At 42.1% G+C, this 12510-nt stretch overlaps 1 protein-coding gene across 1 annotated transcript in view; it reads right to left on the reverse strand.

The window, feature by feature from the left end:
- Positions 1–1607, reverse strand: part of MAPK8 (mitogen-activated protein kinase 8) — a 130870-nt gene extending 129263 nt beyond the window's left edge. Inside the window, exon 1 of the mRNA XM_051616687.1 lies at positions 1445–1607. The gene's annotated coding sequence lies outside the window, so the exon portion shown is untranslated. The remainder of the gene's footprint in view (positions 1–1444) is intronic.
- Positions 1608–12510: the final 10903 nt, after the last annotated feature.

Raw genomic sequence — 12510 nt, forward strand, 5'->3', positions numbered from 1 at the left:
CTTAATGCTTCTGTGTCTTCCTTTGTGTAACAGAGTTCTGTACATAGCTCTCTCCAACAGGAAGTAGGTGGCTGTACAGAATTCATTGCCCCTTCTGCACAGCACCAGATACACATGCATGCCTGAGGGACAGCGAACTTTTTGAGATCCTGCTCTGAATTTTACTGCTATTTGGCTTGCTCATTAAGCCACTCAAAAACAAAAAACAAAAACCAGCTAAAATGCCCGAGAGCAGTCCACCCCCAACCAGGCGACACACACAATGGGGTCTATAGAGTAGCTGTCCAGCACCGCAGCTCATTACACAACCTAGCAATTAACTGAAGTTGCCTGTACTCCCTCCCCTGCCTGCATTTCTTCCCTTGAGAGACAACAATTCCTTCTCCTCCTTCCTGTTCAATCCTCTTGGAAAGGTGCACTAGTGATTGTAGGCTTTTCTTTCCCATCACACTACCATAAAAAAAGCTCCTAACTATTTCCCTGGCCACTTCTTTCATGATTGGAGTAGATTTAGCCCAGGCAAAGCACCAGCTGCAGTACCTCTTGGCCCATTCAGTACACCTACCAATAGCTCCCAAGGCAGAAATGACATGCTGTGAGCTTGCCTAATGCCAGCATCCTTGGATGAATGACAAGGACACTATGGGAAATAATGAACTTTAGGGAAATGTAGCTATAGCAACACTAGTATTCATAGAGCAAATCCCCACCATGAGTGCAAGGAAACTGCTGTTACTGTGTATGTAAAAGTGCTGATAAAGCAGAAACTTAGGCTACAGCATGAGAAGAAAGCATGCCAGGCCTGCAGTCTAGTCACAACCAGCAACATAAACAGAAGAACACCTATAGCAGACAGAAACTTAGCTCACACACTTTTGAAAAGTTGGATGAAGGAACAAACCCAAAACTATTGAGACTTTGCAAGGAAATCCCAAACCTCACTCAGCTGGCTCCAGATTTTATTGCAGGTTTAACACCATGTCATCAAAGGAACCATCTACTGATAGCACTGTTTTGGTGACCAGGAGGCTGCTATTGTTCTAGAGCTGGGAACTGAAGCTTGGTCTCCCACTAAACTATCCTGCTTCCACCTCACACCTGTTTTGTTCACTGAAATCATGAAGACTTATACTTGCGTATTTGACAGGAACACAGATAGTGTGCCTTCTGACTTTTTTTTTAATCCTAAACTGAAATAATTAAACTACTCTAGGGAATCTTGACTTTCAGTACATAAAAAAAACCCACAAAAATTTAGTTCTTTGAACTTGGAATTCTTAGAGTAAAAATCTTTCTCCTAAGTTGCTAAGAGGATATTTTCTTTGGACTTAATGGACTTCACCCTGAAATTCCACCCTGTATTGTCCTCTAATCTAACTCTCTCTTACTGAAGGATGAAAAGACAAATAGGCTGCAGAAAAAGGCTTTGATTGTTTAAACTTACCAATGTCTCTAAGGTCCCAGTTCAGATTTCTTCAAGGGCAGCTGAATTTCCAGAAGTGCTGTGTATCCACATTCTGGATTCTCAGGAGTAGTTGGATCTGTGGTAGTCTTCCCGATCATTTCTGAAAACTGTGATGATCATTTTAATGATTTCCTTCTTCCATATCCATTCTTTCCCACTACAAATCCTAAAAAGGGATGAAAGGTAAAAGGAGATTCATTGGTAACATTTCAGACTCATCCCCCTTTACCTCATAAAACCCTTGGCAAATGCAGGGTATCCTCTATCACTCAGGGGACATACTGATCCAGTGTTGGAATGACATTGGGAGAAAATTTTATTGGTTATTACTTGTTACATCTTTTGAAGCTGCACAAATGCTGTACATAACTAGATTCAAAAAGTGTACTTGCAAAAATGAGAGCAAAGGCAATAGTGCTTAGGCTTATAGGATTAAAAAGATCTAAAAAAAATTTAAAAGGCAAAAAACATTCACACGCATCCGCATGCAGGTCAAATGGGATAATTAATTTTAACTTCAGGTAATCCATTTCCACTTCCCTTACCTGAATTAGCCTGAATATAACATTAACTTCACTACCTCTCCCTTCCCTGAAGTTTTGTGCCCATTGTCAGAGCCATGTCTAATCCAAACTCTGGGCGCTCATCTCTTACTGCTCTCAGGTGGGTTGCTGAACATACCCACAATGGTACTGTCCAGGCTAAGGACTTATGTCCTCTGTGCAAAGTTTAATCATGATGGTGAGTGGTTTTATCACAGAGGCTTGACACTGCAGGATCAGCAAATGTGACCTGCATAATTTGCTTTTTATACTGATATTCAGAGCAAGCTGATACAAAGATGGTATTTCCATGCCTGCAAAAATCCCTTGCCAAATTCCTTGTATTTCATCCCTATTATGTTCCATCATCATCTCAAGCCCTTTGATCTCTGAACTATACAATGTTCAGTATGCTTTATTGTAGCATAATGTTTTGATTTTGTACTCATGCGATTCTGAGCATAAAATCAACAAAAATTTTTGTGGCTTGTTTTTGGGATAATATTTTCTAAATTTGTTTTTATAAATTACTTAGGAGTGAAGATCACAAAAGGCTCGTGATCCTTCCAGTTCCCACCAGATGTCACCAAGCATTCAAGGATCTCTGGACTTAGGGCAGCAGAAGCCTCCTGCTTGAGGTGTCAGTCACTTAAGTGTGTTTCTCTTTTAGAAAAAACAGGGCAAACCAGCAATCATAAGGAGCTGAGGAGAGAGGCTTTCCTTGTGTCACTGCATGAAACACTGCTGAATAGCAAGTGAGCCAAAGCTGTTATGATATCGTTGATGAAATGGGTCAGTCTCCCTTCACTCACTACTAGGGAACACTACCATCACAATTCTTCTGCTCTCTACCTGAAACACCTGGCAGAGCAGGCAGGAGGTACAATAACATGCACAAGAAGGAAGTCTGTGTTACTGCTTTACAGGCTACAGGCTCTGAGATGAAGTGGCCTGCCAGAAACTGCACAGGGAGTCATGAGCTAAACTGTGCACTGAAGCCATCATTCCGTACCCATCTTTGAAAGCACTTGCCATTAAGCATCTTGCTTTTCAAGGCAGTGGTTCTTTTCTGAGTTTTACTAAGTGCTAAGTATTGTGGTGTCTTGCACAGCATAAATGGCTGAGGTCTCACTACTCAAATATGTGTGTTCCCCAAGAATGAGCCAGCTTGCCAAGGGGCTCTCCTCAATGCATCCCAACTGGCAGAACAGCAGTCTTAAGGCTCTGCCATCAAAGGAAATATTTAGTCTCAAAGAGATTAGATGTGCAGACTAAGTAAAATGAATAGAAATTGACAAATATCCAAGATGTATGTTTGAGAATGAAGAGGCTGAACTGGAAATGAATGGATTTTAATGAGAGAAGGGAAGGAAATTCATCATAAATTGCAGACATCTATTGCCTGAAAGGGCATTGTTCCCCATAGCCCCAGAACAAACATGAAAGGCACACATTCCATGAGGTACTGTTTGGGCTGGTTTGACTATGGCAGCTTGGGCTTGTATAGCACCTCTCCTGGAAAGCCTCAAATCATTTCACTTCTAAGAGACTGGTAGCTTTATTCTGGGCTTTTTACAGACACTGATGTACGCACTGAGACAAAATGACTTGGCCTCAAGGTGAGATACTCCCAGAACTGGGAATGTGAATCCTGATCAGTATAAACAAACCTCTGGCCTAATACCTTATTTCTGCAGCCTTGCTCCTAGAGATATACGGCAGCCAGTTTCCATTGTGCCAGCTCTCACAAATGACATTGTAATGAAGAGATCCTTGTCTATGAGAATAGCAAAGCTCGTTTGTCCTGTGTATTTGGGAATAGAGTGCACATTGCTTCCTACAGTGTACACAGCAGCCAAGGGCATGCAGAAGAACACAGTTTGGCCTAACTGATGCCCTGACAAGCTGACAACAGTCACAGGGTGATTCAGCTCAGGAGTTGTATGTGTTATTTCTGTGACTCAGCAGGTAACTCTAGTCTTGTCTCCTCTCTGCAGCTATCAGTGTTATGTTCTCCTCCTGCCCTACCAAAATAGTTTCCAGTCTAGAACTGGAATATCCTCATTGTTAAGGTGTGACAGTTAAGAGTTGCATATATATTTTTAAAATAGTTCATAACTGCTGGCAGAACACTCACAAACCATTCACTGCTCCATGATTACGTGGTCCCAGATCTGCTTCCCCAGGAGGAGAGGGGAACTGCAATCCCAGTATGGCCTTCCTCTCCACTGTTTTCTCTACATCCAGAAAAGTGATCTATACAGTAATCACAAAGTCCTCTTATTCTGGAAACTTCTAATTTTATTCACCTGGGTCAATGACTAAATATAGTACCATAGCATTTCCAGTGTTTCATTTTCTGACAGGAAAATGGTTTCTCTTCCTGACATAAACATGCTCCTTTGACAAGTATACAGAAACAACCAATATTTAGAAGTTATGGTGGACATTGTAACCCTTCCCCTTCTGGTACAGAATCAAATTACCCTTCTTTTCTTTCTCCTATCAGCATTCATCATCATGCACATCCATTGACATACTCTATTTATACACACATGAATAGGAAGTGACTATCATATGGGAAGCACAAACCTGTGCCACTTACAGAATGTTGCTTTTCTACAGGCAGACAACTTCACAACAGACACACGCGCATTTGCTCTCACACCAGCCAGCCTTGTTCAGGTCATGGTGCAGCCTGTACTACTGAATGTCCACTGCTGGTGGCACTCACCTTAGCCAGACTTAGTAATTCTAACAGTTGGCAGCTCTTTTGCAGCTACCTGAGTTGCAATCACATCTGTGACCACAATGTTGCTGTAAGCTTGAAAGGCCATCTGAACATTTTGCTTGTTAATTGTTTTTTAACTAATGGTAAATTTTCCACCATTGAGGCTATTGGAAGAAATTCAAGCTATAAAGCAGAAAGGTAGCAGAACTCTGCTCATCTGAGCTTCTAATCTAAGAGACCTGTATTTTACTTCTGACTCTTCTCTTGATCCATTTGCCTTCTCAAGATTGTTCTAGTTCTCATCTTTTAATTATAGCTCATAATTTTTCTCCCCCTAAAAAAAAACAACAGATGAAGGAAAAATAATGGAAAAAAACCAAAACAACACAACAATGAATTTCAAAATTTATCTAAGAAGCCAAAGCATCTTTGGTTTCCCAAAATCTGTACAAAATTGCAGAGGCCCCCAGGAAGAATTCTTGTTTCCAAGCAGTTCAATAGGCAATTTGAGCCAGGGATTACTTTAATTCTTCTCTAAAAAATACTCCTTAGAGGGCAACTAATCTTGAATGGTCCTGCTATAATAAAATGTTAATGGAGAGAAATAATTTTCCAATATCACTGACATGTCATGCTCCCAGAAATAGGTGCATCTACCATGGCTCAGGCTTAGTAACTTTGGTCCTACCGTAGAGAGGCAGCCCCACCGGTTGTCTGGCCCTACTGCAAAACAAAACAGCACGTCATCCTGAGAAAGCACATAGAGATATCTGGCTCCTTAATTGCATCAGTGGTCCTTGCTTGCCTGTGTGTATTTCCCTGACTAAGAAATGAGTATCACAGAAGTTGATTGTAGAGATCTCCCTGTAGTAAAGGTTTGTGTATTCTCCCCATCATGCAGTCCCTACAGGTATAGTTGCATTCCAGCCTATGTTTAAAAATATTGTTAATGGAAAATATCTCCACACCCAGTGTCTAATTACTTTTTCCCTCAGGAGTGAAATCTTGATTTTGTTATGAATGCACTACCTTTTAACTGTTAGTTTCAAGGGATAGCCGAAAGACCTAAAAGGGACGAGGAAGCTTCTGTATTACCTATAGTACTGTTCTTATTATGCTTTTGCCTGTTAGATCCTACTTTTAAGTAATTGATAATTAAGGTTTAAAAAACAGTTTGGTTTCCTCTTGATTGATATGTGAAATGTAGAATATGATAAGTGTATTAGTGAGAATTCACTTAACTCCCTGTAACTCTATGCTCCCTATAAGGATCAGCATTGCTGGCATCAAATGTCCCAAAATAAGAGAGGCCTTTCTTCAAAACTGTAAAATTAATGTAAGTATTTATTTTTCAGTGAGATGTTGGGTTAGTGTTGCAGTTGTTTTAGAATCATAGAATCATAGAATCATAGAATCCTAGGGGTTGGAAGGGACCTTGAAAGATCATCTAGTCCAACCCCCCTGCCAGAGCAGGGTCACCTAGAGTACATCACACAGGAAGGCGTCCAGGTGGGTTTTGAATGTCTCCAGTGAAGAAGACTCCACAACCTCTCTGGGCAGCCTGTTCCAGTGCTCTGCACTCTCACAGTAAAAAATTTTTTTCTGATATTCACCTTAAACCTCCTATGCTCCAATTTGTATCCATTACTCCTTGTCCTATCACTGGTCATCACTGAAAAAAGCTTAACTCCATCTTCTTGACACTCACCCTTTACATATTTATAAACATTGATGAGGTCACCCCTCAGTCTCCTTTTCTCCAAACTAAAGAGACCCAGCCCCCTCAGCCTTTCCTCATAAGGGAGATGTTCCACTCCCTTCATCATCTTTGTGGCTCTGCACTGGACTCTTTCAAGCACTTCCCTGTCCTTCTTGAACCGAGGGGCCCAGAACTGGACACAATACTCCAGATGCGGCCTCACCAATGCAGAATAGAGGGGGAGGAGAACCTCTCTTGACCTACTAACCACACCCTTTCTAATACACCCCAGGATGCCATTGGCCTTCTTAGCCACAAGGGCACACCGCTGGTTCATGGTCATCCTCCTGTCTACCAGGACCCCCAGGTCCCCCTCTCCTACACTGTTCTCCAGCAGGTCAGCCCCCAACCTGTACTGGTACATGGCGTTTTTCTTCCCCAAATGCAAAACTCTACACTTGCCCTTGTTGAACTTCATCAGGTTTTTCCCCGCCCAACTCTCCAGCCTGTCTAGGTCTCTCTCAATGGCAGCACAGCCTTCTGGTGTGTCAGCCACTCCTCCCAGCTTGGTGTCATCAGCAAACTTGCTGAGGGTACATCCTGTACCCTCATTCAGGTCGTTGATGAAGATGTTGAACAACACCGGTCCCAGTACCGACCCCTGAGGGACTCCACTAGTCACAGGCCTCCAACTAGATTCTGCCCCATTGACTACAACTCTCTGACTTCTTCCTTTCAACCAGTTCTTGATCCACCTCACTGCCTGACCATCAAGACCAGACTTCCTCAGCTTATCTACGAGGAAGCTGTGGGAGACAGTGTCAAATGCTTTACTGAAATCAAGATAGACCACATCTACCGCTCTACCATCATCTATCCACCTAGTAATTTCCTCATAGAAGGCTATGAGGTTAGTCAAACATGACTTACCCTTGGTAAAACCATGTTGACTGCTCTTGATGACCCCCATCTCCTTGATATATCTAGAAATAGTGCCAAGGACAAGTTGTTCCATCACCTTTCCAGGGATGGAGGTGAGGCTGACCGGTCTATAGTTACCTGGGTCCTCCTTCTTGCCCTTCTTGTAGACTGGAGTGACATTTGCTATCCTCCAGTCCTCAGGCACCTCTCCTGTTACCCATGACTTACCGAAGATGACGGAGAGTGGACTAGTAAGGACGTCCGCCAGCTCCCTCAGCACCCTTGGATGCATTTCATCCGGACCCATCGATTTATGGATGTCCAGATTACTCAACTGATCCCTAACCCAATCCTCATCTACCTGGGCAAACTCCTCCTTTATCTTGACTTCTTCTGGGGCTATATGAATCTGGGGCTCATGGGGAAAGCCTGCAGGAGTAAAGACAGAGGCAAAGAAGGCATTCAGCACCTCTGCCTTCTTTATATCCTCTGTCACCAGGGCACCCGCCTCATTCAACAGTGGGCCTATATTGCCTCTGGTATTAGTTTTGTTGGCTATGTATTTGAAAAAGCCCTTTCTATTGTCCTTAACCCGACTTGCAAGGTTAAGTTCCAAGGAGGCCTTAGCTTTCCTAGTTGCCTCCCTACATTCCCTGACAACATTCCTATATTCCTCCCAAGTGACCAGCCCCTCCTTCCATGATCTATAGATTTTCCTTTTCCACTTGAGTTTGCCCAGCAGTTCCTTTTTTAACCACGCTGGTCTCCTAGCTCCCTTACTAGATTTTCTACCCATTGGGACACACTGATCCTGTGCTTGCAAGAAGTGGTCCTTGAATGTTGACCAGCTATCTTGAGCCCCTTTACCTTCTAGCACTCTGTCCCATGGGACTTCCCTTAACAATTGATTGAGGAGGCCGAAGTTTGCTCTGTGGAAGTCCAGGGTTCTGGTCCTGCTGGAAATTCTGTTCCTCCCACACAGGATCCTGAACTCCACCATCTCGTGGTCACTGCAGCCAAGGTTGCCATTGACCACCACTGCTTCAACAAGGCCCTCCTTGTTGGTGAGCACAAGATCCAGCAGCGCTCCTCTTCTAGTTGGCTTGTCCACCATTTGCATTAAGAAGTTGTCATCAATGCACTGGAGGAACCTCCTAGACTGTGAAAGGCTGGCTGTATAAGTCTTCCAGCAGATATCGGGGTAGTTAAAATCTCCTATGAGGACCAAAGACTGTAATTGTGAGGCTGCTTTCAGCTGCCTGTAGAAAGCCTCACCAACTTCCTCATCTTGATCAGGAGGTCTGTAGTAGACCCCCACAACTGTATCACCCATACCACCCTGCCCTTTAATTCTTACCCACAGACTTTCAACTTGCCCCTCATCAGCCCCTGCACAAAACTCGATACATTCTAATTGCTCTCTCACATAAAGAGCAACTCCAGAGCAACTTTAGATAACACGCTCAGATTTTCTTCCCCAGCCACAAGCATTTTTCACTTCAAAAGCACATGACTCCATGATCTGGGTTTTCAAAGGAAAAAAAAACCTCAAAAACAAAACCAAAAACAAAACCACAAATGTTGTAACTTTCCTTTAAAGCACAAGATTTAGTGATGCTGACAATTCTTACATGGTTCCAAATGGGTCACAGGAATTTTGTAGCTTGCACTCTCGTAAGTTCAGAGGATCTGCTCTCATCCCTGCCCCAACCCCACCAAAAAGGTAAAAGATATAAATATAAATATGAACTGTGATTATGTTCTTGAAAGGCAACATAACAGGTTTGCAGGTAGGAAAGGGGCTACAATGTTTTCCAGAAGGCTCCTCAATTTGGATTGTGAGAGGCATTGTGGGTCATACATATTCAAATTTCATATTCAACATAGCAGTTTTGACCATCTAAAACGACCTGGACAACACAGCCTGGAGTCAAATCTTCTCATTCAGCCAGAGTTTAAGGGTGAGCAATGATACACATTTTAAGCAAACATTGCTACTGTGTTCCTTTTCATTCCCTCCCTGGACTTCAAGATGCTTAAAAGCTAGAATCTCATGGGTCACGTATTTGTCCAGATTTTGTCTCAGTTGCCTCTTCCAGCTCAAAACAAAGCATACTGAGCTCTCACAGTCCTTCAGCTGCCCATCTTATCTGAAAGACTACTCCAATTGGGACATCTGGCAAGACAGAAGTAGCAGCACAGAGTTAGAAGTGAGAAAGACAATGCTGAGAAATTAAGTCATTTGGTTTCTGAGCACAGCTGGCTCACATCCCTGAGAGGGCTAGGGCTTGGGGTAGGGGGAGGGGTATAAATTGCTTGTTTAAAACTGTTCTTATTAACTAGACGTTTCATTTAAATTGCACTTAGCACCTGCCTCCAATTACCTTACTTCAAGGCCCATGCGTGACAGAAGCTGGAGCTCTGATTAAATCCATGCTTCATACTAGTGAGCCATTAGGCTAAATCAAGGCTTGCCGCTCCTTTGAAGGAGATCATTTGTCTTCATTAAAAGTGGCCATCCTTGATTTCCTTGACAGGAACTTCTCCTTGCAAGATAATAAGGTCTGTTATTGTTGAGAGGTAAAACAATGTATTGCAGTTCCCTAAAGAGTGATTTGTAATTATTAATGTCTCACAAATTACTGTAGCCTGATTAACATGTGACCATGACAGGCAGTGGGGTGTGCTGCTGCTCATCATGTCCATTCATACCAGTCACTGTCTCTCAGATCGCTAGATAGTGACAGAATGTAAGGAAGCTGCCTCCTCCCCTTTAATGATGCCTTGAGTATGTCAGGGAATGATGGACAGAGATTTAGCCAGGCTGTGAAAACCTAACTAATCACATCTCTGATCAGGTCCTAATCTTCGGTCCAGATACAAAGGACTACAGAAAAGTCAACTCCTTTGGTAATAATGTAACTATAATACCCCATATCATCACCACTGTGAACCAGTATCTTAAACTTCTCATTCACAGATTTTAAAGTGTTTTACAAAAGAGATTCAACTTTGGTAGTTTGGTGGAAATTCATAAAGTGACTTTCTCATGATTGCCTAGGAAGCCAGGCAAAAAAACAGGTGTGGAATTCAGGTCTTCTGAACCACCAGCCCTGCCATTAGGCACACTGAAAACTGTATAAATCCCACTGCACTTTACTTTTGTGACACTGAAAATCGAACTAGAATTAGTGTAATAAGTTGTTGTTGTTGTTATTTTTATTATTATTCCCTGGCCTTAAGGTAATTTTCAGCATGCCACTATGTCAGTTCACTTTCTGACGTAAGACGGTGGCAGACAAAGACTTCTTAGTGCTCAGGTCAGAAAACATGAATAGCTGATCTCATCTGTACTACCAAACTTCTGTTAGTTCAGCACAGAGTTCAAATAGGGACATTTGATTCAAACCACTATAAATAAAGCAGATACAGTGTGTGGAGAAGTTGAAAGAAGACAGAATTTCAGAGCAAACCCAAAAAGGATTTTCCATTGAAGCTTTAGGGTGTAGCCAGTTCCAGTTGTTTCTACTACATTTCCAAGTCAGAGGAGTCTATGATCATGTTACCAGTTCTCCCTAAATCCATAACCAAACTGAATTGTTGATACAGTAACAGAAGTTTGCACAAGCCCTAAATGGATTTATGTTTTAAGTGCTCTGAAGCAGAGATGGGAACTTTCCAAGTAGACAAGTTTCATAGCCAGTTACAAGGCAAGGTCTGTTGGGTAATAGAAACCTATGTCTGTTGAGTAATCAGAGGCCGGCATCCTCCAAATGAGCACAGTCAGTAACATTGAAGAGCATGTGAGAATTCTGGTCAGGCAGTGTCCTCAGTCTCATTGTAGGACTTACCTTGCTATGGGACATTACTTTCAAGGGGACACATCACATGCCCTTCTGTAAAATAGTCTTTTGGTTTGTAATAGAAGAAAGCACTTGCTGATAGAACAATTCATTTAGTCTGTCTCAGCACTATTTCTACAGCTGGGAGATGCTCAGCAAAAAGAGAAGTTGCAGTAGCCTGGCAGGCTGCAACAACTGCTCTTGCAGGATGGAGCTCCATCTTGTTCTAAAATTTGGATCTCTTTTTGGCAAGTCTTCTCAATTTTTTAAATACACACTTAAACAGTCATTTGTTTAGAATTTATTTGCAAGTGACATTAGCCAGATGAAGAGGCAAAGTACGTGACCTTAAAATTCTTCAAATGTCTCTTTAAAAGTCTTTTCCATAAAGATGTCTACAAAGCATTGGGCAATGTTTAGACAACTGAAATATCCTCACACTTGCTTTAAGTATCCTGCTGTCAGTTCACAGAGTCTGAGACTGCTACAGCCATCCTGTCTGAGTATGTCTCTGCTTCATTAAGCCTAGCAGCTCAGAAGCTTTTATTTTTTATTATCAAATTGCCAGTTACACTTGCCACAAAAATAGCCAGGACTCTGTAACTACTGTTTATTACACAGATCCTTATTCTCTAACTTTCACCTTGTACATCTTTCCTAGTGTTTCATTTAACTCTTGCTTCAGAAGTTATTCCATTGTTATCTACTGGCTTCAACAAAATAACAGCTGAAAACTATTCAGGGAGAAATTTTATTCCATAATTCCAACTTTTAAATTAATGAGTTTTGTCTTGATTATTTCTATCTCATGCAGCACATACATATCTGAGTGAACAGATATAGGAAATATTTTAAGTGTTTTCTTATAAGGTATGTTCATTGTTCTGCAGTGAAATTTTCTATAATTCTCCTTTTCTGGGAAAATTTAAAATGAAACCCAGTGTACTAACCAGGGCCACTGAGTGAACATTCTTCTACTCGATATGCTAGCAGTAAAAGTGCTATAGGAAAGCATATCTGAAAGTATATACTCAAAAGAATACAGACTCCACCTTCATAGAAAATTTTACTCTGCCATCAGAGCTATTTGACCCAAGACAGTTAAATAACTGACAGGTCAGCAAGAAAAGAGCAAATTCTGACTCACTCACATGTGGTCTGCTAGTGCCTTACTGAGGGGAACCTCTCTGCTCTCACAAGCTGCCCAGCTTCCTCATAATTCCTCACATGCAGAGTAAACCCTGTCACCTCTCTTAATGTGTGACTGAGTACACCAGCCACTTATCAGAAGCTGGGTGATCTGGCAGGGG

The sequence above is a fragment of the Apus apus genome, chromosome 4, assembly GCF_020740795.1.
Source record: "Apus apus isolate bApuApu2 chromosome 4, bApuApu2.pri.cur, whole genome shotgun sequence".
Classification (NCBI taxonomy): Eukaryota; Metazoa; Chordata; class Aves; order Apodiformes; family Apodidae; genus Apus; species Apus apus.